This window comes from Scophthalmus maximus, chromosome 13 (genome assembly GCF_022379125.1).
Source record: "Scophthalmus maximus strain ysfricsl-2021 chromosome 13, ASM2237912v1, whole genome shotgun sequence".
Lineage (NCBI taxonomy): Eukaryota > Metazoa > Chordata > Actinopteri > Pleuronectiformes > Scophthalmidae > Scophthalmus > Scophthalmus maximus.
Genome location: NC_061527.1, coordinates 22940001 through 22962422, shown reverse-complemented (window position 1 = coordinate 22962422; position 22422 = coordinate 22940001). Strand labels below are relative to the sequence as shown.

Here is a 22422-nt window from a genome sequence, read left to right as displayed (position 1 = left end):
AAGGCACTGCCGTTTGCTCCAGCAGCACTTGAGTCCCCATGCTTCAGAAATATCAGCATGACTGTCTGAAACGGGTTTGCTAGCCCCACAGACACATTTGACATACTCAACTGTCTAAGCATATCCCTTCAAGTTTTTTCTAAGGATCTGAGTTCATGGTGCAAGTGTATTGAGGGTTTATTGAAATCCATGTTTGCTTGTTTAACGGCAGTAAAAAGGAACTAAGGCTGTTTTGAGATAAAAAAAACATAACGCACTCAGTGAGCCCATTTTGAATTCACGTAATAATCTGCTCTGTGAACTGAAGCTTCTTCCTGGGTTGATGGTATTATGGTCACAGGAAATTGGGCAGAACATTTATGGGAATCACGGACTTCACCTCTGGTGGATCAGCTAAACCTTACTGATTGGATGTACATAATATGGACATTTTCATTAAACCGCTCTGCTGAGATCTGAGGTCTGGCATATAGAACCAACGGTAAGGCTGCACATATTCCATAGAAAAACCTCCCCCATAATTAAAAATGTAACTTAAAATATGAACACACTAGAGCGTTATAACAGACAGAGAGGAATTTGTGTAAATCCCTCAATCACATAATGGATTACATTTCAAAAATTAGACTCAACATTTGCATTAATAAATTAAGGTATTTGCCAGAGTACTTTGCTAAATTAGTTTATCACTGTTTGTCCTTTAAAGAATATCCTAAAATACTTGCCCAGGAAGTACAACGTATCTTGTCAGTGACTTCATAAACGCCCTAACATATTGAAAATGATTGCATTTTGAAACTCTCACAATGTTAGCGGAATACGGTTTGTAAAACTGTCCTCTTTGCCTCTGTACTTATACAAGTCTCAAAACATAATCCTGATGATGTCATCCAAAGGTTTCCTTTACGTCTTGTTATGACAGTCCAAATTTATAACAGAGAGCAAGAGGCACATTGAAAGATGTGGGTAAACAAGGAGGGGCTAACTAGCCCACATCTGTAACCAGCTTCTTCAGCAATTGTCTTTTACGGGAAAAAAAGACAGTATCGTTTATTCAGTCATTCATTCATGCTTAAAATGTTGTCTGCTTATATTTTCCTGACAGGTGATCTCTTGTGGTTGTTTCTTTATTTTCCTCATGGAAAGCAAAGGAAGAATATGTGTGGTGTTTACTGCGAAACCTCTAAAGGGAGGGTTCGCTGTGAATGGTTGGGTGTACATTCCATTTGGCTTTTGACATCTTTGTCTTCTGTCTGGTCAACAGTGTTTTTCTTAAACCTGACCACATAGCTTTTGTTGGCTACACTAAAGCAAACTTTTGACAAAATGAGTCACCGGTCTGATCAATTTTTGGAATGCTCATTTGGGTCAGTTTAGATAATAAGGACAATTTTGTCATTCACGCATGGGGACATGGTTGGTTGCACCCTCTTGTACGTGGGGCGCCATGAATGTTCCTCTAGGTCTGAGGAGAGCGCCAGGAATCAAACCAACAAAGTGTTGGTATAGGCTTTTTCTCTCCTTTAACCTTGACTTCCTCTACCCACTCCTCTCTCCACTCTTTTCCATCTCCTTGTCTCTCTGGTGGACACCGGGCTTCTTAGGCATGTCCGTTGTTAATAATTCAGCCTTGGGGATGGATTTTGATCTTCATTTGCAGCAGGAAAGGCCTTGCTCCACTGAACAATGCACTCACGCCCAGGCCCCTCGCATATTCCTGCAAGGCAGAAATAGGAAAAGCCTTTTCCCCTTAGATGGCTGCTTTCAAATGCAGGGTGTCTGGGAAAAAACTGGGGGGGGGGGAAATGGACAAGAGAGACCGGAGCAGTGATTTTGTTTCTTTTCTTCGCACAAACACAGCCCTCAGCAAAGAAGTTTTACGCTCAGTCGAGGACGTTTTCAGTGCACGGCGACCAGGCACCGGAAGAACACGGCCATTTATAGAAACATCCAATTTCTGCACTTTCCACACCTCTGATACATTTGTGGGTCATTTTGCTCAATTTCCCTCTCTCTCAATCTTTTTATATTTTGGTGTTTCCGCTTTTTTTCCTCGTTTCATGACACATTTTCATGTGGTGACATTAGCATCCATCAGTTTTGAAGGGCAGGGCGATCGGGGAGGCCTGTCGACTGCTGTGTGTCGTACATTATAGCAGAGAACTCATTTCCTGCCTGGGTTTAACAATGTCTGTGTCCTCTGAGAGGTGAGACTATATGAGAGACACATCAGGAGCTTGTGCGTGTGTGTGTGTGCGTGTGCGCGTGCGTGTGCGTGCATGTGCAGGATGTTGGAAAAAAAGAAGAATTGGGACAATGTGTCCATGTGTACTCCAACATATATGGTTAATTTATTTGAGTATTACCAGCAGGTATTCATTAATACATTGCAGAGGATCCTTTACCCAACAAATTTTAGAGCTTCAAACTAAATGACAAAAAACATGTTATTTTTCATTAACTTCTAAAATCAGACAATTTATTGCATCAATATCCCTATTGGCAAAACTGTATGATTGTGATCCTGCCAAAATGTTGCAAAAATTACCATTCTATGATCGGCTACAGCCAGTGTTGGAAGTAACTGATTATATGAAATGGTGTAACATGAATGAATTACAAAATACATACACCTGTACCTCAAAAAGAATTGAATATATTACTAGGCCTGTGGCAATAATTACGTTATATCGTACGATATATGAAAATTAACTTGATCATTCCTATTGACATCGATAATCGCCATTGTGTTTGTTGACAGGTAGGCACCCTGCTTCAATCCTCTCCTCTGCTCTGTGTCGCAGGCGCAGCTCACAAACTGTGTCAACACTTTGAGATAACATTTCTCTCAGCGGCCTTGCTTTCCTCTAAGTTCACTTTTGCAAAAATATTGCCGCCGCTGCTTCAGAATTGTATTAAATGTCGCAATTACACTACTCTGCGTGCAAGGTCTTTTATTTTTGACTGGATAAGACACAACGACAGAGCGCTGTAGAATCTTTGGGTGACATGTCCCCGAGGAGAAGCAGGGACATAGACAGTGAGGACGGAGTAGGGTTTCCGGGTCCCCGTGAGATAGAGTTGAATTTTGGTTCTGGTTATTGGTTATGTGTAAGGACGTGACGACCTGCCAGGAGGTTTTAATTCATCTGCCAGGACCTGACTGTCTACGTCACGCCTCAATGTACCGTTGTTCTGGCTTGACTGGTGATCATGTTAACTGGTGACATTTGATAATGTTTCAGCACATCGGAACAAATTCCAGATGTTCTATGTTGATGCAAGTCGCAGATTCATCATTTCATTGTGGTTGTTAAATCTCACAGTAAAAAAATGACAGAGCTCCTAAAAACAGGCAGGGCAGGTCCTTTTTAAGACAACATGAAGAAAAATTTAAAAATAAATAAACGGGATTCGAACCACTTATCTTAAAGAACATCACGGATATGAACAGTCAATCAAACGAGTTGAGCTATACTCACTTATTAATGACAGGGATATTAACTGCCACAGATATGCTATTCAAGTGTAGCCCGGAAGCCTTGAATTTAAACTTGCAGATTCACTTAACCTGTGAATGACCCCTGCTGATCCAGCAGTACATTAAACATGCATATATGTGATACACAAGGGTTGTCATTGAATTGAGCCAAGCCAGAGACCCTGCTGCCGTTGTTTGTGCCATTGTTTGTGTCTCAAAACTCCTAGCCTAGCCAACTAGGCTATTATTATAAATATATTTAAAAAATAAAATGTGTTAAACAGCCATAAACATGGAGACGTCTAAATATCGGTAAACTTGTCCCAAAAAAGATTGGCTATTTCTAATGAGTAACCTTTCCATCAATTCAATTCAAATCAAAACACTGTATTTGTCCCCGAGGGGCAATTTGCATGGTCACGAGTATTACATAACACAGAAAGTTTAAAATATACATAAATACAAATAAGTTATGAACTTTATGAAACTAAATACCAATAATCCAATGAAGTGTGATGTGGTATACACATAATGCAATGATGGGTGAATATATTATATTAAGGCATGGTCATTTGATGTAAAAGGTATTATTGCGTTAACTTCCTGAAGACTTGTCATACTTGAACAAATTAAAGGTTCATATGTCACTTTAATACTTAACATACTCGTCAGAGTGGTTTCATACACCAGACGGACAGAGACCTCTCCTCTTCCTCTGTTTTCACTTTGCGCCCTCTACATCCCTCGATATTTTTGACTTTTTAATACCGCCATAATCTTCACCTCTGCCTGTGTCTGCTGTCTGAGATGACAAGTCATCAGTCCTCCCTTCCCTCCATCATTCTTCCTCGCAGACACACATCTGTGTCTATGTGAAAGGAGGAATGACTGACAGGCCGGCACCTGGAAATACCCGTCACCTGGTTTTTCCTACCAGCTAAAGTCCTTTTAAGTGTCAGGATGTGGGGTTGCTGGTAGGCAGCCGGGGGTCTTATCTCCCCCAAACACCTGTACCTGCTCCATTTTGCCATTTAAGGCCTCATCGCTGCATAAATAGGGGACAATGCTGATTTTTTTTGTGTGCCTTCAGGAGATGCTGAAGGCTAAGCGATTAGGGAGCCCTGGGGATTGTGAACGCCCTTTCTCTTCAGCCACATCTTTATTCCTGAGACTGGGATACGTCTGCTGTATTATTTTTTCCTGGCTTCCACATGTGCTATTTTTTAAAAATATTTTGAAGGGGTTTGTTGGGGGTGTGTGCGTGCTTGTGTGTTTGAATGTATAATGTAAACTGTGTGTAGCTTCAAATTAGAGCAAACATGTTAAAAACATATTATTTACACCCTGAGTAGCTGAGACTTTTGGAGTTTTTTAAGCCTTACCAATAATAGGACAGTATTAAGTGTGAAGGGGGAGAGAGTGGGGGGCGAAGACACGTAGCAAAGGGCCAGAGTCGCCCCATGGCAAATAAACTTGACACTTATCTGAGCACCCATGGGCGTGTTGGTCTTAAAATCAGGTGTGGTCCAGAAAATTGTTGATGCATTGCTTTGCGCTGCTTGAGTCGAGTAAAAGCGATTGTGCGTCAAATATCGGAGGTCAATGGTGCCATATTTTACTGTTATTTTAAGGACACTAACGAACCCTAACCCAAGTTGGGTATTATGTATTCAGTATTAGGTCAAGCTAATCTTTTGCGCAAATTGATTGTGTTTCCTCTGCAAGTGTTCTCCGTCACTACCTTTCAAATCCACTATTATTATATTACTTCACGAAGGTGCAAGCACACCTGGCTTTTAAAGGGAGTGGGAGATGGCACTATGATTGGTTGATTGCATGTTACACCCCAAAAAACCACACTTATGAATAAGTAAGTAAAAACAAAGTAAAAGCCTTATGATCGACCCCCTGCAAAGCGACCACTGCTTTTCACCGTTGAACAAGTCAAAGTGGCTATGAATGCACAAGCTTCTATTGCTAAAGATCCCCTCCAGTCATGTTTTAAAATATATCAAAATAATCTGCTATGCCTAATATTTTGTTTAACATTGTTTATTCACAAAACAGTTTTAAACCCTCTGGAATGGGGCTGGAAAACTATCCACTCTCTCTCCCTCTTGAAGAATTCTGAGAATGAATATTCATGAAATGCAAATAACACGGGCCCCGCCCACCACAGCTGCTCGTGCTAGGTTGACCAGTTGAAGAATGTGCGCAACAAGATGGCTAGCGGCAACCTCGGCGAGATTTGGCCATAGAACTATCACGAACTGCTAATGCTAAGTCTAACTGTCTGCTGACACACCTGCTGTCCTCTCATGATACGCTGCCGCTGCTGCACTGGACGTTTCTGGTTTCTCTGCCTCACATTTCCATATTCGACAGCGATTGGTTTTCTGTATTTGTGACTTACTTAATCTAGCTTGCCCAGGATTCCTTTTCAAATCGCAGAGAGGTGCACAGAAATCTCCTACTCCAGGAGAGGAATGTGAAAACACCTCTATAGTGACAAAATTTGCTCGGATACAAGTCCCTATAATCAATGTCAGACATTTTAGAGGACAGATACAGTAGAAAAACACTTTTTTTCAGTGGAGGGGGACTTTAAATCAGAGTACTGTGTGTGTTATTTGTAGAAGTGACGCTCCTTATCAGCGAGCACTATTGTATTAGGTTTACTAACATGTGCCACCACCACAAGGTCATATGTATACACATACAGAAATTTATGGTGACGTACATCAAGAATGAAAGGCATTGTGCTGAAAAAGCTGTAACAGTCATAACGTAACTTTCATATTCAACAAACCATTTGTTTCCACGTTTCGTTTACTGTACCTGGGTATTCCCTTTAATATGCCATATGTTTGGAGGCCAAAACTGTATGTAACAAATCATAAGGAGGATGATCTACAGATTATAATTAGTAAACATAATTTTATCAAATACATGTATATACATATTTACATATATATACATACATAAACATAGTAAATTAAATACAGTAATTCTTTTCATAGAATTTTGCCACCTTGCTCAATCACATGTCACACATGTTTATTATCCACTCCATCACTGGAGTGTTTTGCATAAACCACTCAGGGCTAACAAGGAAGTTATATTTTGTCGGAGACATGGTCAACACAGTGAGACCCAATATTATCATCCATTTTTTTGTTGTTATATTAGGGCCTTAATCCAAAATGATTTGTTTTTTTCCTCTGCACTATCAGAAGCAGTTATCTGAATGTGAAATGCGGATTACTCTACCAGTAGCACTCTGTTGCCGCTCGACTGGGCAGAATCAGCCCGGACACCCGGGGAGCCTGTTAAATCTCTAACACTTTAATTAACATGTTGATTTTAATTAGCTGTCACTGGGCTGAGAGTAAGGTTGCGGTAATGGGGTTTGTTTTTGGTAATCAATGCACCGCCTTGGTATATGCTACAAGAGACTCAAATTATTAAAATTGGTGTTATAATGATTTTCTTTTTTCTATATGAATATGGTTAATGTGGAGTTGATTTCACTAGACTTGAAATCAATACTGATCCACAGGAAAACTTGACATGAAACATTTCTATTAGTTTCTATTGGTTTACGAAGCTATAATGTTACATTACAATGTTGTCACTTTTACAATTTATTGTTTGATCTTAGAAAGTGAAGCATATTGTTCATTTTCTGTACAGCAAAGCAGAAGAGTTTGAATTGCCCTACACTTGAAAGGTCAAATTTATGTCCCACCTCTTTCAGCTCGAAACAAAAAGGAAAAAATTAATTGTTTTGCGCCCAGCGGGTCTTTCACACGGCTCCAATGACTCCTTTTTAATGCAGTCGTCAAAAGTCAAAGGCAAGAAAATTAAAGAAATAAACTAATTTCTTTTTTGTCCAATGTCACAGAGGTGCAATTTCCCGCTTAGATGCTCAACGGTTTTATTTCAGAATAACATCCCTGTTAATTTTTCTTTGTAGCGGGCTGAAATCTCCCTTTTAATACTGGAATAAATGCCAGTCACTTCGTCTCTGGCTCTTTTATTTCATTAAAGATTAAAGCGAAAGCGAAAACTGCTTTGAAGCAATGTCATCGAGGTCAGGGAATCTGTAGTGTGGGAGCTGATTTGGCGGAAGGCAGGGATAAGAAGCTCTTATTAATGAAGAGCACTGCTTTCTTCTTTTTTTCTTTAGATGCTGCCTCCTGGTGAGTGTCTGCTAATGGATCACCAGGCAGTTCACACACACAGAGACACACTCGGACATAAACTGTTTTAGTTTTGTCTTCCTTGTGTAGCACGTGTGTTTGAGTGTGCCCAACTGTCGTTTCTACATTTTTCTTTCTCTTTATGCGAGAAGCAAGCTGCATCTCCATGTGCTGATGTGTCTGAAGACAAAACAGAACTGAGTAACTTAAACAGACATCCCTGCACGGATGTAACACAAGCAGAACATTGATGTATTTATCTTTCACTTTTGTTAAGTAAACCTAACCACGGATGGGAACCCCAGTCTGTAGTAGCCTGGGACCCAGGCGACTTCTGGGAGCTCATTTCATTTGCTCTGCCAGACTCGGCCTGGATCCCCTCCATTAGCAAGTGGGAACTTGCCAGTCCAATCATAACCGATAATAGGATAATGGGCGGGGTTTATAGCGACACTTGTCAACAACCAAGGCTGCCGCTGATGAACGAGCATGTGACTAAAATTACCTGATATTTTTTTCAAATTTCACCCACAAAACGCCAACACTCATTCACAGATGTTGTGGAAACACCATCACAGGCATCTCCCCCTGCTCAAGTCTGTTGAAATTTTCGCATCGCTCAACAGATGTCACATGATTATTTTCTCTCACTGGTCTATCCAATCGCCTCCGGAGGTCTGTTGGTAACCCCTCTTGGAAATCGAAGATGAACCGGGAGGTCCCGGACTAATGCTGCGTATTAGAAAAATCTGAATTAGGGCCCTTTGATTGTACAGTACGCTAACAAGCTCCAAGATTACAGTTAACAATAACTGCGTATTGGTCTGGCTACACCTGGCTAAGTCTGCGGTGTGACAGTTGTGCACTTTGCATGCCCTTCATCCATCCCAGCCACACCCTGGTGAATCCTCTGCTCTACATAAATGCAGAGATTCATTCATCTGACAAGACGCTGCCTCAAAACATGACCCAGTCAACAACATTCCACAAAGCCAGGAAGTGTTGGAATGAAACGTCCAACAATGTCTTCACAGACAGAGGAATCTAGAAGTTCTTCACCAGGAATGACCATATCGGGTTGTTTTTTTTTTTTAACCTACTGAACCTGCCGGTCAGTTGTTGACCCTGGCATCACACACATTCATCTGCACACTCCACTTCAACCCTGTGCGTCATGGAGCTTCCCTCCAACTTTGTCTGCAGTTTTTCCGCTGTGTTTTAGTCTTGAAATACCTCAAAAATGATAATAACGTTGCATTACATTTTGCAATATGTTGTGAAAGTTTACAACATGAGTTAGGGCAGAATCGTGTCTGAAAAGCATTGGATTGACATGATACTATAAACAGCTTCAACAAAGTATTTCTAATTAATTGTCAGAAACAGCGACATGTTATGGTAATATGTGAACAAGGGACAAAACACAATGTAACCCCCTGCACCGTCTTGATGTAAGTAGAGAAATGAGAGCAGAAGACCGCTCTGCTCTTCCTTCCTTGTCCACCATCATACCCTGTTTCCGTTACTGTTTGGTAAATATGAGCTAGTTCAACGCATTTAGTTCAATGCAGATCTTTATTACAAGTGAATTATTATTTTATTTTTATTTTTGCAGCAAGGCAGCATAGCATCCAAACATTACACATTGAAAACAGAAGACATTGATGCTTGAATACACAGCGGCGTATATCCTAGAGCTTAAAACTGTAACTCTTAACATTTCTAAAAAGACATAATTACCAGTCACACAACATTTGCTTCTGCTTCCGGCTGCCTGCTACAGGTGGAGACTGCTCATTCTCTCTCTCTCTCTCTCTCTCTCTCTCTCTCTCCCTCTCTCTCTGATGATACCAGTGTTGGGCCCTTTGCCAACAGTTGGATCTCAGTGGGGCCCGTCCATATGGCCGACATGTTCCGCAGTCATTACGTGGCCATTTAACACGTCTAATTTGTTCCACGTTTGACACCTTGACAAGACAATTAGTTCAGATTGTTCCCAGATAAGACATTGTGATGTTGATCTTGTCACAAATTGTTGTGGACACGTTTTTTTTTTCTTTTTCTGACGGTGTGGTCAGCTGTGACGACACTCATTTTTCTTGCCCTTATGATACTCCCTTATTTGAGACCTTTTTTTTTTGCTTCTTGATCAATCACAACTCTTTGTCACTCTGCCATTGAGTGTAATGCAATTTTACATTATGTCAAACATTCTTTATATTGATTTTCATGTTTCAGGTCCATTTTGGGATTGTTGATCTGTTCTTCATCTTTCAGGGTTTATGTTCACAATTTTGTGACACTGAATTACTATTTTTTTTCCCTCATCGGGTCAAGTGGAAATTAATGCAGCTCAGTTGAGGTCAACGTTATTGTCCCCCTTCACTTAAAAGTTAGAGTTTTGCTGCTTGTATTGTTAGTTGTTGATGTACAAAGTTTGACACGAGAAGTCTGTTTACACATGCATCTGCTGAAGGAGGAACGTTTCTTTACGAGTTTGAGGGAAATGTTCTGTGCATGTTTTGTGATCTGCTGCTGCAGCTCCCTGTGATACTGACAGGATTTGTTTTTCACATGTATTCTGTGTAAGTGTATGATTCTGTGCTTGTGTGTGCATACATGCCATACTATGTACATTATGTACGCATGTGTAACATGAATGAACATTGTAAGTATGTACTTATGAATTTGCTGTGTGTGTGTGAGAGAGAGAGAGAGAGAGAGAGAGAGAGAGAGTGAATGTCTGAACAGGTTTATGGAATGTTGCTGTGTTACGTCATCTGTGCAGAAACAAATGAAAATGCATCCCCCATGTTTGACTTCACTCTGTGTGTGTGTGTGTGTGTGTGTGTGTGTGTGTGTGTGTGTGTGTGCGTGCGTGTGAGTGAGACAGAGAGAGATACTACACAGTGAAAGCACAGTCCTCCCAGGAGAGACAGAGTCGAGGGGAGGTTACCTCCTGGCATCTGTGTCTCTCTACCTCATCCACATATTTAAGCCCATCATCCCTTTTCCCTAATCTCCTTTACTCTCTGTTTATCTCACCCTCACTATCTCTTCATCTTCCTCTCTGACTCCACCCCCTTTTATCTCCATCCTTTATATTCTCTCACTTTTCCCTCCCTCCCTCTGTCTCTCTACCTGTGCCTTCCCCCTCTTCTTATCTCGCAGCTACAATCTGTTTCTGTGTCATTGGACGTTAACAGGTCAAGCGTTAAGGCTAATCTAAATTTCATTCACTCATTCACCAGGGAGTTCATAGTAAAGAGGGAAGGGAGAGATCCCTCTCTGTTTTCTCTGTTCTCGCCATTGCTCCATCGTGTTAAGCCCACAGTATACTTTTGCTATAAAACTACTGAAGGGTACCGTGTCAAAAGACAGGTCAACTGGATTAATGGATTGGATGGGCTTGGTCTGAATCTGGGAGAAGTCGTTTTGCCTCTTTCCTGAGCGAACAACTTGAGAAACGCAGCACAGGAAAATCTATTCTGTGCTCAATAAATTTATTTGCAGGTTCACCATTATCCATATAAAAGTCCAATTATATCCCCTGTCATGCAGTTTTATTCATTTGCAATGGTTAATCGATAACAGATATCCAGATCCAAGCAACCGTGTACTGTTTTGGGCATGTTTGATTTATTATCACAAAGCGGTCATATATTACATCGTCACGTCCAGTTGCTGGGCTGCTTTGTGGTTGGACACCAAACAGCCAATCAGAGTTTGTCTGAGTGTACATGAATAATGGAATTGACTTGTTGGCAGTGAAACTTACAGCTTGAATCAGCCTTGTTTATACCAACACTTATGGAGAAAGATTTAACTTTCTCCATAAGTGTGTATATGTCATGTTGAACACCAAGTGTGGCTGTGCTTAACAACTTTGTACCTTCAAAGCTAGAAATTGGATATTGTCCCTCAAATATTGTGCCCTTTGAAGTAAATAGATTTTTCTGTTGGTGACGCCTTAAAGAATTTTAACATGTTTACAATGTTGACCTCGATGTGACATTTCATGGTCCAGATGGGGCACTAGAACAAGTTGCTGCCTCCTGTTCCCATCCACTTAAGGGGAAAAAGAAGATCCATCTAAGTTTGTGCTATCGCTACATAGCCCAATGTTAGCATTCACATTTGTTCTCTTACCAGTCTAACAGGTCAGCATTTGCTTGTGACATACACCAGTTGGGGTTCTTACTTTGGTCACCACTTTAAGTAACCATTGCCTTTGCCGCCCAGGAGTAGATGTCTTGAGTTGGTACCCAGCCTTTACTGAGTGTTTCGACCTGGGACCACTACACTCACAAGTTGTTGGGCCGGCAGTGGTGCCCAAATCACTGCCCATCTGCTCCTGGCCTCCAGCTTCCCTCCTCTCTCCTACTTCATAACCAACAAGAGGCACTTCCTGCCTCCTCCTCCATCCTGCGTGCAGCTTGTTTTTTCCTCCTTTCGTCCAGACCCAGAGCTGACAACAACCGCCATGCTGATTTAGCTGGGAAACCTCTGTAGCTCCACGGGGAACAGACATGCCTGCCACCCCTTGTCCTTGCAATCTTAAACCAGAGAGGGGTACATTGAGGCCTTTCTCAGATGGGCCGGAGAGATGTGTGTACCACTTCTGGGAACTGCAGCCTCCTTCCCACATCCACCCTCATTTCCCATGACCTTCCTCTCTGCAGAAGATTGGATTTGGATTTTAAGGTTTGGACAGGCCAGGATCCTTCCCTGATGAAGATGTGATGCTTTTTCTTGTAACCCTGCTGATTGTCCTGTTCTTGCTTCTCTCTCACTCTAGTGCGTCAGCGAGAGACAGACACACCTTGTTATGGCGCCACCTTTAGCATTCTTGATCTAAGGCTGTTTTTTCACCCTGACTGGATGTATGCCAATGTCCCCTTTTTGCCACAGAGCTTGCAGTTGGGGTTTAATCCCAACCCCCAGGTATGCAGATGTGCTGCCGAAGGGAAGGGTGTCGTAAGATGCGGAAGGGCTTGAGTGTCCAAAGTTCAGCCCATTTTATTTTCCGCTTGGGCAGATCCCACTTCGTCCAAGCGCCCTGGGAGCCCTGACCTCTGCAATCCACTGCCCTTGACATACATGCCTCTCTTCCTCACGGTTTGGTACTTCTCTTTGCACCAGCAAGCCTCAAACTTCTTTCCTTTACTTACCAAGAGTTGGTGTTGGTTACACCAACTATCTATACCTCTTCCAATGCCTTCCCATCTTTTTACCTAGACCATTTTTTAAATCTTTCGACTCTGTTGCCTTTCAATTCATATAGGCGGGTAAAAATCCTAGAATCTGCAAGGCTGCCATGCAGCGGAGCAGACTTTCGGGTGGACTTGGCTTACCAAACTACCTACCTTATTACTGGGCGGCAAACGCGCACAAACTCTTACTCTGGTTTACGTCCCCACAGAGCAGCTGGTGCCAATTGGAGTCGGATTCATGTATATCCTCATCACCGCAGGCTCTGGCATGTGGTACCCTGCCCTTACCTTACTCACAGTACACATCTAACCCCATTGTCGTTGCCTGAAAGTCTGGGCTCAAATAAGGGGACATTTTAAGTTGTCTTCCCTTCCTCAATCAACACCCATTTTCGAAAAAGTGACCCTTTCTGATCAATTTTGGAGTAAAGCCCTTGAAAATATCAAACTTTCCTCTTCATGTATGCGGCTTAGCCTCATCCAATTTAAAGTGCTTCACAGGATTCATTATAGCAAGCTCTCTAAAATCGACCCACATATGGTCGAAGATAAATGTAATAGATGCTCGCTCTCGCCGTGTGACCTAACCCGTATGTTTTGGACATACCCAAAGTTTTCGACTTTCTGGGATTCATTCTTTGGGGTTATCTCTGAAATAGCGCAGATCCATATCCCACCATCCCCTCATGTAACCATTTTTGGAAGACTTCCAGATGATAATGTCACAACAAATACTCAATCCAATGTAATTGCTTTCTCCTCTCTTATTGCTCGTAGGGGGATTTTGCTTTTATGGAAATCTCACCTACCCCCTTCACTTAAATCTTGGCTTCGTGACATCCTGTCCTTTTTAAAATTGGAAAAATTAAATACGCTTTGAGAGGCTGCTCGGATAAATTCTATTGTCACTGACAACCGCTGATTAGCTATTTTGACCATCTGCCCGTGAGTGAAATTGCGCAGTAGAACCCAAAACACACTTGGCATTGAATTTCTATCTGCCCGCTGCTGCCTGTCCACCACTCTGCCCTCTCCTGTAGGAGTGACGTACATGTAAACACTGTGGTTTTTAAAACATGCTACGACTGCTCTGCCTTCTGTAGCTGTTTAATCCAGTTGTAAAATACTGCAACGATCCCATTATTTGCATAAAACAATATGGAGACAGAATTTTTTTCTTTTCTTTTTTTTTAAATCTTCACTACATACATATATACCTTAATATAATCTTTTTTGTTTTATATCCAGTTCATTTATTTGCATGTATTGCTAAATGTTGCATCTGTGGTGGTAGTTGCTTCTATTAAACTTCCCAAATGTATTATAAAAACCTTTTAAATACCTTGCCTCTACTTTCGGTAGCGTAACCAATGCATCCGTCTCAGATTTAAAGCTCACCTGTTCAGACTGCACCTTACTTTAAATAAAAAAATGTATGTCATAATAATAATTCTAAAATGAGCACTTGAACCTTTTTTTTGCCTGCTTAATGAATGTTTATGTACTCTCTTGATTCCTGCACTTTTGGGTAATATCTTCATAGTTGAATGCACTTATTGTAAGTCACCTTGGACAAAAATGTCTGCTAAATAAATGTAATGTAACGTTTGTGTGCCAGACTTGATCTTCAAACAACAGACTTGTTATACATTGTTTCAATGCTCCAAGTCTCCTGATCATATCAGTATTTTGCTATTTTAGGATCTCTGTATCACTGCAACAAGTGTTGACAAATAATTATTTCAGACTCTTTTTTCCATGCCAAAGAGAAAAAAATAGGGAAGGCAGAAAAAAAGAAAGAAAAGCTTTTATACATTTCTACCATCTGTAACTTTCGTTTAATTTCTCTTTTTTTGTTTTAAATTTATAGATATACCTTTCAAACAACACCAGTGTTATCACTGTGATCAAAAGGTTTGAAGAACAGTAACAGCAGCGGCATGCAGTGACTTTTACACATTGGTAAGCCCAAACTTCTTAAACGTTCTTCAGCTCTTGCACAGAGATGATAAATCAGTGTAATTTCAATGTTTACCTGCTGCTCTCACTGAGAAAAAAAAGACTAATAATATAATTTTCGAATGTGTGAGTAGAGTTTCCAGCTCGACTTCCTTGCAATGATGGCACGCCACAGATCTTCATGGCGCCATCAATCTTATGACCAGTAACATATAATGAGAACGCCACACTAGATGATCAATTTTTAACAAAAAAGTATTTTATTCAAAGGAACATTACAAAATGAATTGCCAACATTTATCAACACTATGAGAGACTGGAAGCCAGTCAAAAAGAACAAAAGAGGGAGACGTGTGGGCCAACCAGCAATTGGTCACAGGACCCACAACTTCCCCATGAACTATCCAAAACTTTAAAGAAACTAAACTTGAAAAAAAGTAGCGGAAATAGGGCTACCAGACTCCCAGCCTCTAAAAGAAAGAAACGGCAAACTAAGCACTAAGGTGCAGACTACTTCTCATTCAAGAGCGAAATCATTTCCCCGCCATCCGCCTCCTATTAATAGGGGCAGGACATCATTCAATCATCAGGAGCACCTGGGACAATCACACACATAAGAAATGGTTAGCACCTCAACCAATAAGTAGGAGTGGGTTACACACAGAAATGGCCTGGTAAAAATTAGGAAATTATTCATCTACGGTAATCATGTTTTCATCCTGTCAATCACTTTTTGATGGCACTAGATGGCAATGCTTAGAGGATTGGCATAGAATATAACTTGCTATGTTGTCTTCACTATCAACAGTCTCTCTCCAGCCTCAGAGAGCAAAACGAGCAGATGAATTACGTTTCTCCCTTAATACCGCATAACAGGTAGCTACATTCCACAGGCTCGTTTGAATCTACTGTGTAAAGTACCTTTGGGTAAATACTTTCATTCACTTTGACACCAGCAGTGAGCATAATCTTTTCTGTTTAAAATGCAATATGCGGATCTTTGACCCTTTCGTCAGTTTGCTGGATATTGTCCTTATTAATCAACTGAAATTTGAAAGTTGAGGAAACAGCCTGTCAACTTGATCGGCCACTATACAGAGTTTACATGTGTATAGGCTCTGTTGCTGTGTTGTAAGCTGATGACTGAGTTGTATGGTAGGGCTAACAATAAGGACAGCCGCCAATAAGCAAAAAGCTTTTGAAAGTATTTTCTTTGTGTTTAATCCTTTCAGCTTGGTGAAGCACATGGCAGTTTGATGCCATTAAACCTTGATAGAACTGTGAATGTACGCTGTAAAACAAAGTTTGAATCGAAGGAGAATAATGTCAGTGGTTGTTGTTGATTCATTGTAAACCACTGGGTGGACATGCTGAACATTTACTTCAGTCCCTGATATTCATACTCCTCCTCACTTGTAGTCAGCATCTGCTTTTGGACTCGTTGACACTCGTAGGATAGAACCTTTTATTCTGTATACACAACATGTGGTTATGCCGTAACACACTCAGCACTCAATGCACCCACTACATTAGCTTCCTCCCATAGTCCATGACCTCTGCAACCTTCTCGGTGATTATGTGCCATGATGGATGTGGCCAGGTACCTCTATTTAATCATACTGATAGTCATGACGGAGAATTTACTACTGAGAACTGGCAGCATGGCAGTGACATATGTTCACACACCCCCTCATACACACTCACACATCCACACCATATCCTCTGCCCTTGGTAACATAGTTACTAATAATACAGAGAGCTGTATATGACAGGGAATGAGTGAGAGCGATGGGTCAAGGGGGTGTATGTAAATTACATATTACCACACCAAGCTGTGATCGTGGGTGGGCCATTGCAGCATTGACAATAATTTGACTCTTTACCACTTCATTGGTGTAATTGTTCAACCTGCTTCTTTAGACTGGGAGCATCAATATGAATTGGCTAAAGGTAGCCCATGCATTTAGTACTTTATCACAAATAAACATTCAATTGGCACACCTGACCTGCCTCCCCTCTTAATGTTACTTAGGGTGCAGGAACAGGACATGCAGAGTGCAAAACAAGTTTGTTTAATTGTCAAACAGAAAAAAACACACATAGATTTGGGGAAGAGGGCATAGGGTTTTCTGGGGGACGGCCTGAAGGCAGGATGGGTAGAGAGTAATGGGACGCAAGGGGAACGACCCGGAGGCCAGACAGACAGGCGTAGTCACTCAGGGGAACGACGACGACTACTAATACTGTAACTCAAATGTCTTGATTCTACCTGCTTGCTTTTATACACGGATCTTCAACATTAATCTCTTGCTCGATGAGACGTGCGGCAGATCAGAAAACAGCAAGGGATAACTCTCATTGAGATTCATGAGCTCAGGAACAATTAGTCATCTAAATGTCACAAGCATGCTGATCCCCCAGTCTGAAATCTGTCCAAACCAGCTTGCAACTATGTTTGTCAAATTTGTGTGACATCAAAGGCTCAAACAGAACTAATATTTAATCAAACAAATGAAAACGCTGCCGACAGTATCTGGCCTAATCTTTCAGAATAAAACAAAACACAGAACTCCTAACTAGTGCCCAGCTTCCTTAAACACAAATCAACGGACTCATACAAGTTAATATTTACTTTTCTGAACAAGTAAAAATTTGTCAAGTTGCTACAAACGAGTTAATGTTCTGACCGAGAGACACAAAGTAGAACTGCTCAGTTTAAATCAATAGTGCAATTGTGTGATCGAGAGGCGGACTCATCTGCAAAATCAACATGCCAAATTTGTTGGTTGGCATGGCAACTCAAACACATCATTACAACTCAAAATGACGGTATGATCCCCAAGCACAGACACATGTATGAAAAGATGGACGACACCTCTACACAGTCTACGTCACGAAGAAAGGCTGTGAATCGATTATATTTTGGTGTGATTGCCTTGAAAAAACGGGATACGGTTGAGGTGAAGTTGATGAAGTCAGGAAGATCTGCTTTGAGGAAAATCGGGTTTCCCAATTGTGACTATGACACACATTGTTGCTTATGATTACTCTGATTTGACAGTGACATCAATACTCAGTGCACTGGGAGTTTTTGGTGAATAAACATGGACCTTGACAAAAGAAGGGAGGATAGCTCCTCTGCAGAAAAACAACCAAAAAAAAAACACACACAAAAGCAAAGTGACCTGTACATGAAATGTAAGGACTGAAGGTTAGCCTAAAAGATGTGGAGTAAATAAAGGATGAAGGCAAGGTAGTGAAAGACCATGAACAGGCCTGAGAGGAAAACAAAATTTGGAGGTGAGGAACGAGCAAAAAACCAAACTAAAAGGTGAGCTAGGGATAGATTGTAACTGGTGACTGGAGGGGGAGGTACAGGCGGGTGGACCTGGCAGATGGAAAGTTCAGATCCCTGCTTGTTTTTCCACTGAAATGTCACAACTGTAAAAAAAGAAAAAAAGAAAAAGGTTTCATAAGGCATCAATCATAGTGGAGCTGCACCTCCAGAAGTAGTCATCGGGGCCTGGGAAATGAGACCTCCGCATTGAACTGCAGAGGCAATCATTGCTGCATGGTTCAGGTCACCACACTGCTCGCAGAGGAGGGAATGGAGAGGAGACAAGAGTGAGGAAGAGAAAGAGGGTGAGATTGGGGAGGACAGGCGGACCTTGCTTTGTGATCACGGTGTCTCCCACTTTGACTACAATCTAAAACAGCTGCTTTTAGGCTGTTGAGTAAATATCTGGATAGACTGGCTAGCTTGTGGTATCAAAAACTTTTTAATCTGGAAAAAAGTTGTTGATGCTTCTGGAACCTTACACCATATACATACGAATATGCTTGTCATGTACATGTTGATGTAAAATTAAGAAAATAAAATGCAGTGACGATGTCAGATTCCAGATTAACTGATTCCTCCCCCCCAACAACAACATCTGCTTACCACATTATATATTTATCCTGCATCAATCCACGTAATCTATTGTGGCACACGGTGTTCCTTTGTGATTGAATGAGGCCTTTTATAGCCCCTGTTACCCTGATTTTAGGCAGCGTATGAAATTTAATATGACATGCAAAGTGCTTCAGGTCCCCAGGCATTTATGGACAAAATATTTTAGTCTGACTTTGCAGAAGTGTGAGAAGCACATTTATTGGAAGTGTGTGTGTGTGTGTGTGTGTTCTCAGCTTGATTAACAAGGAGTTGCTCAGAGGTAATTTATGTTGGGAAAACAAGACAACAAGGTTGTAATGCTGATGATTTTACATTCACCTGCAGTAAAGACTGCTGATAAAATGTAAAGAGGGTGTTACTTGTTGTCTTTCCGTCAGTGCAACTTGAGGTGAGAGGGTTTAGGCGTTGGTTTTTTTGTATCACAAAGCAAGTCTACTTCATTTTCTGGGTGTAGACATTTCACATATTCAAGGAGCAATACTCTGATTTCTTTCCAAGAAAAGTATCTATTAAAGAAAGTAGTTGCCACCTCCTGGTGCAATTCTTAAACTAGGCCTATAAGCAACGATAGATTCAAATACATTTGAATTTGATTGCTTAAATATGGTGTTATAAAAACTGACATGAATAATCAGAAAAACAACTAAAATAAGATTCTTGCCTGCGTATTCATGCCCTCACCAATTCTTTTAGCAGTTGCAATGGATGTCGCAGGCCGGGGTACTTTGAGCATCCAACGGTGAAATCAACAGCGACTGTTTACGATAACAAGTTAATAGAAGAAATTCCTGGGGAGCAGCTGGCTGTGTTGGAGTTATTGGTGACTGGGGGAAGCTATAATTGTCTTTGTTTGAAAATTTCAATGAGCCCCTCATTCTCAAGGGACATGAACTAAGCAATTTGATAGATTCATTCAGTGGAAGCAGTGCTGATACAGCGTGTCTGCATGAGACAATATCTGATCTAGATCATTAAGTGACTGATTAACTCATTGTCCCATTGACAGAACTGTTCAGGGAGTCAGGACTTCTATAGAAATCCCCCGAAGCGGAAGGAGAAAATGAACTTGGGGATCATTTCTGTGAGTGTGTGTCAGTGGAGGAATCAGCAAAGTAGTGGCAGGCCTCTGTATGTCGGTTAAAAGTAGCAAACCAACATCGCGCCCATCTCAGTGTCCATGGAAGTGTTTGTCTTGAAATCAGTTATGGTCAGGTGCATTGCTTGTGGCAGGCTCGCAGGCAGGTAGACTCAAAGATGCAGACCCAGACTCAGGCAAAAGGTTCAAGGAAGTTTAATGAAGCACATTCGGTACACGGGAGATCAGTCCGACAGGCAAAGACATCACAGAATCACCGGGCTAAATCGAGGGTCAAAGCATTGAGCAGGATCGAACACACGAGAGACAAAACACGGGGGGAAATGCTGGAAGGCTCGCTGGGGTAAAGACAATCTGGCACAGAAGGACAACGAGACAAGTGGAAGACATTAGGGGTACATGACAGGATATGGGGATGACATCAGACAATAAGTACATGAACACAAAAAACTCCTAACTCGACGGGCCCTGACAGTTTGCATTGTTTCTATTTTTTAAGGTAGCGAAAAGCAATTGCGTGATTGACCGACAAAAACCTTGTCTGAAGTCAGTGGCACAGCTTTTCGCTGTTATTTTAAGGGTACGTTATCAAGATGGCAAAATGCCCCGGCATTGGTGGGTGCACGTTGAGCATACATATCTGCTTGTTACACCCTCTTTTCACTTCACACACATGCAAATCAATTTCGCCGGCAGGAAAAGTGTTCTCTCTCCCGACATTACTTCATTAAGGGGGCACTAAGCGATTCTAAAGCAAAAAAAACAAACAGGGTTTTCGGTGCAGCCCAGGCCAAAAGAATGGTGCGGACCGCACCGCACAACACTGCGAGTGCAGTTTGTGAACATCACTAGTCGACACCTTAAGACACCTGCGAGCGGGTGGTGCTGCAACTCCGTGGTTCTGGCCCAGTGGTTACTGCCGTCGGTCTCCCGTACCGGAGGTCATGGTTCGCGGCCCGGCCAGAGAAGTCACAATCACAACATCAACGAAGAGAGAAACAAGCTTTCTCCAGAATCGCTTATTGCCCCTTTAAGTAAGAGAGAGCAAAACCCTTTTTGCGAACCATATTCTTGGCGCATTCTTTTTTCTGCCATTGGACTAGCAAAAATGAATTTTGACATGGCCCTAATGCACCCCAATGCTGCACTTAGAGTGTCAAAATAGAGCTGTAAAAATTTGATATGTTGTGAAAAATGTCTCATAGTACTACACACTGGCAGCCAAAAAACATTCAAATATTCACTATTCTCTTAGTAGTGCATGATTTCCAGTTGCTACAGCAAATCACTGAAATTAACCATTATAAAGGTACATTCGGGGAGCAGCAAGGTGTCGATTGAGGGTTGTTTTGAAGGAAAGTAATGTTCAAATGAATGAGTGCAATTACTCATATATGGTGAGCCAAACCTCCCCCCCCCCGTTGACTCTGCCTTCATTCACACAAGTGGCTGGTGCTACTTCAATACATGTTCAGCACAGTGGGCCACTTCCCTTTCTCTGAGACACAACGAGCTAAAGGAGTGCTCAGGGTGACACGGACTGTAAGGCGAATCAAATCTAGTTTGTTGCTCAGAGGGGCGCCTGTGGCTCAGAGCATATAGAGCAGGTCGTCCCGTCGATTCCCAGTGCCTCCAGTCCACAGATTGAAGCGTCCTAGGGCAAGACCCTGCCTTTGCCCTGGGGCAGCAGTGTGAGAAGGTGCTGTGAGAGTGACAGACGATGTGCTATGTACAGCAAGTGCTGTATGAATGTGTGGGTGAATGGGTGTGAATGTGATCAGTAATGTATGAAAGTGGTCACAAAGAGGAAGTGGTCAAAATGCATTCCATTTACTATTAGTATTGAGAATTCCAGGTTCTTCTGGGAGAGAGTATTTAGGCATTAGGGGGAGGTGGGCCAAGCAAATGACCAATTAAGGGTACCTTCATTGGCAGGCGCGGCCCATCCAAATGGGAAGGTGAGGCAGTGCCCCACCAAAAAAAATCATCCACCCCAAAACATTTAGGCATGTACAATATAAATAAGCAACGCTGAGTATTTTTGTCCGTTTTTTTCTGTTTTGTAGAAACAGTATGTACCAGTACAGACACAATACTACTGAATACTAAAACATATTGGTAGAAAAACCACCTGGAACATTTTTTCCATTGCTTGGACAATCAATCCAAATGATGGCTAGAATTATAAAAGTAACTAGTCTGCTGTGGCAATAAACAACTACAATCAGATTCACAGACATATATGTTTATAATTCAAGATAATCTGGCTATTAACTGTTGGCTTGACATAGTGCATAACTTTAAGTCCCCTTAAATCCAATCAAGCCACACAACATTGCAAACACACACACACACACACACACACATATAATACTCTCCTAAATATGGCTGATTTTGGAACTATAGTGAAAGTGAAAGCATATACAGATAAAACATTCTTGGCCTATGTCCCATGATCCTTGTTTTGACGAAATGTGTTCTTTTTTTTTGTTATACTGATGAAAAAAAACAACAAC

General features: G+C 41.5%; 1 protein-coding gene across 2 annotated transcripts in view; it reads left to right on the top strand.

The window, feature by feature from the left end:
• LOC118318635 (inactive N-acetylated-alpha-linked acidic dipeptidase-like protein 2) overlaps window positions 1–22422 on the top strand; it is a 398478-nt gene that overhangs the window by 42013 nt on the left and 334043 nt on the right. Inside the window, exon 3 of one of the 2 annotated variants that reach the window (XM_047336974.1) lies at window positions 14767–14858. The exons of the other annotated variant lie outside the window; for it this stretch is intronic. The gene's annotated coding sequence lies outside the window, so the exon portion shown is untranslated. The remainder of the gene's footprint in view (window positions 1–14766; window positions 14859–22422) is intronic. 2 annotated transcript variants of the gene reach the window in all.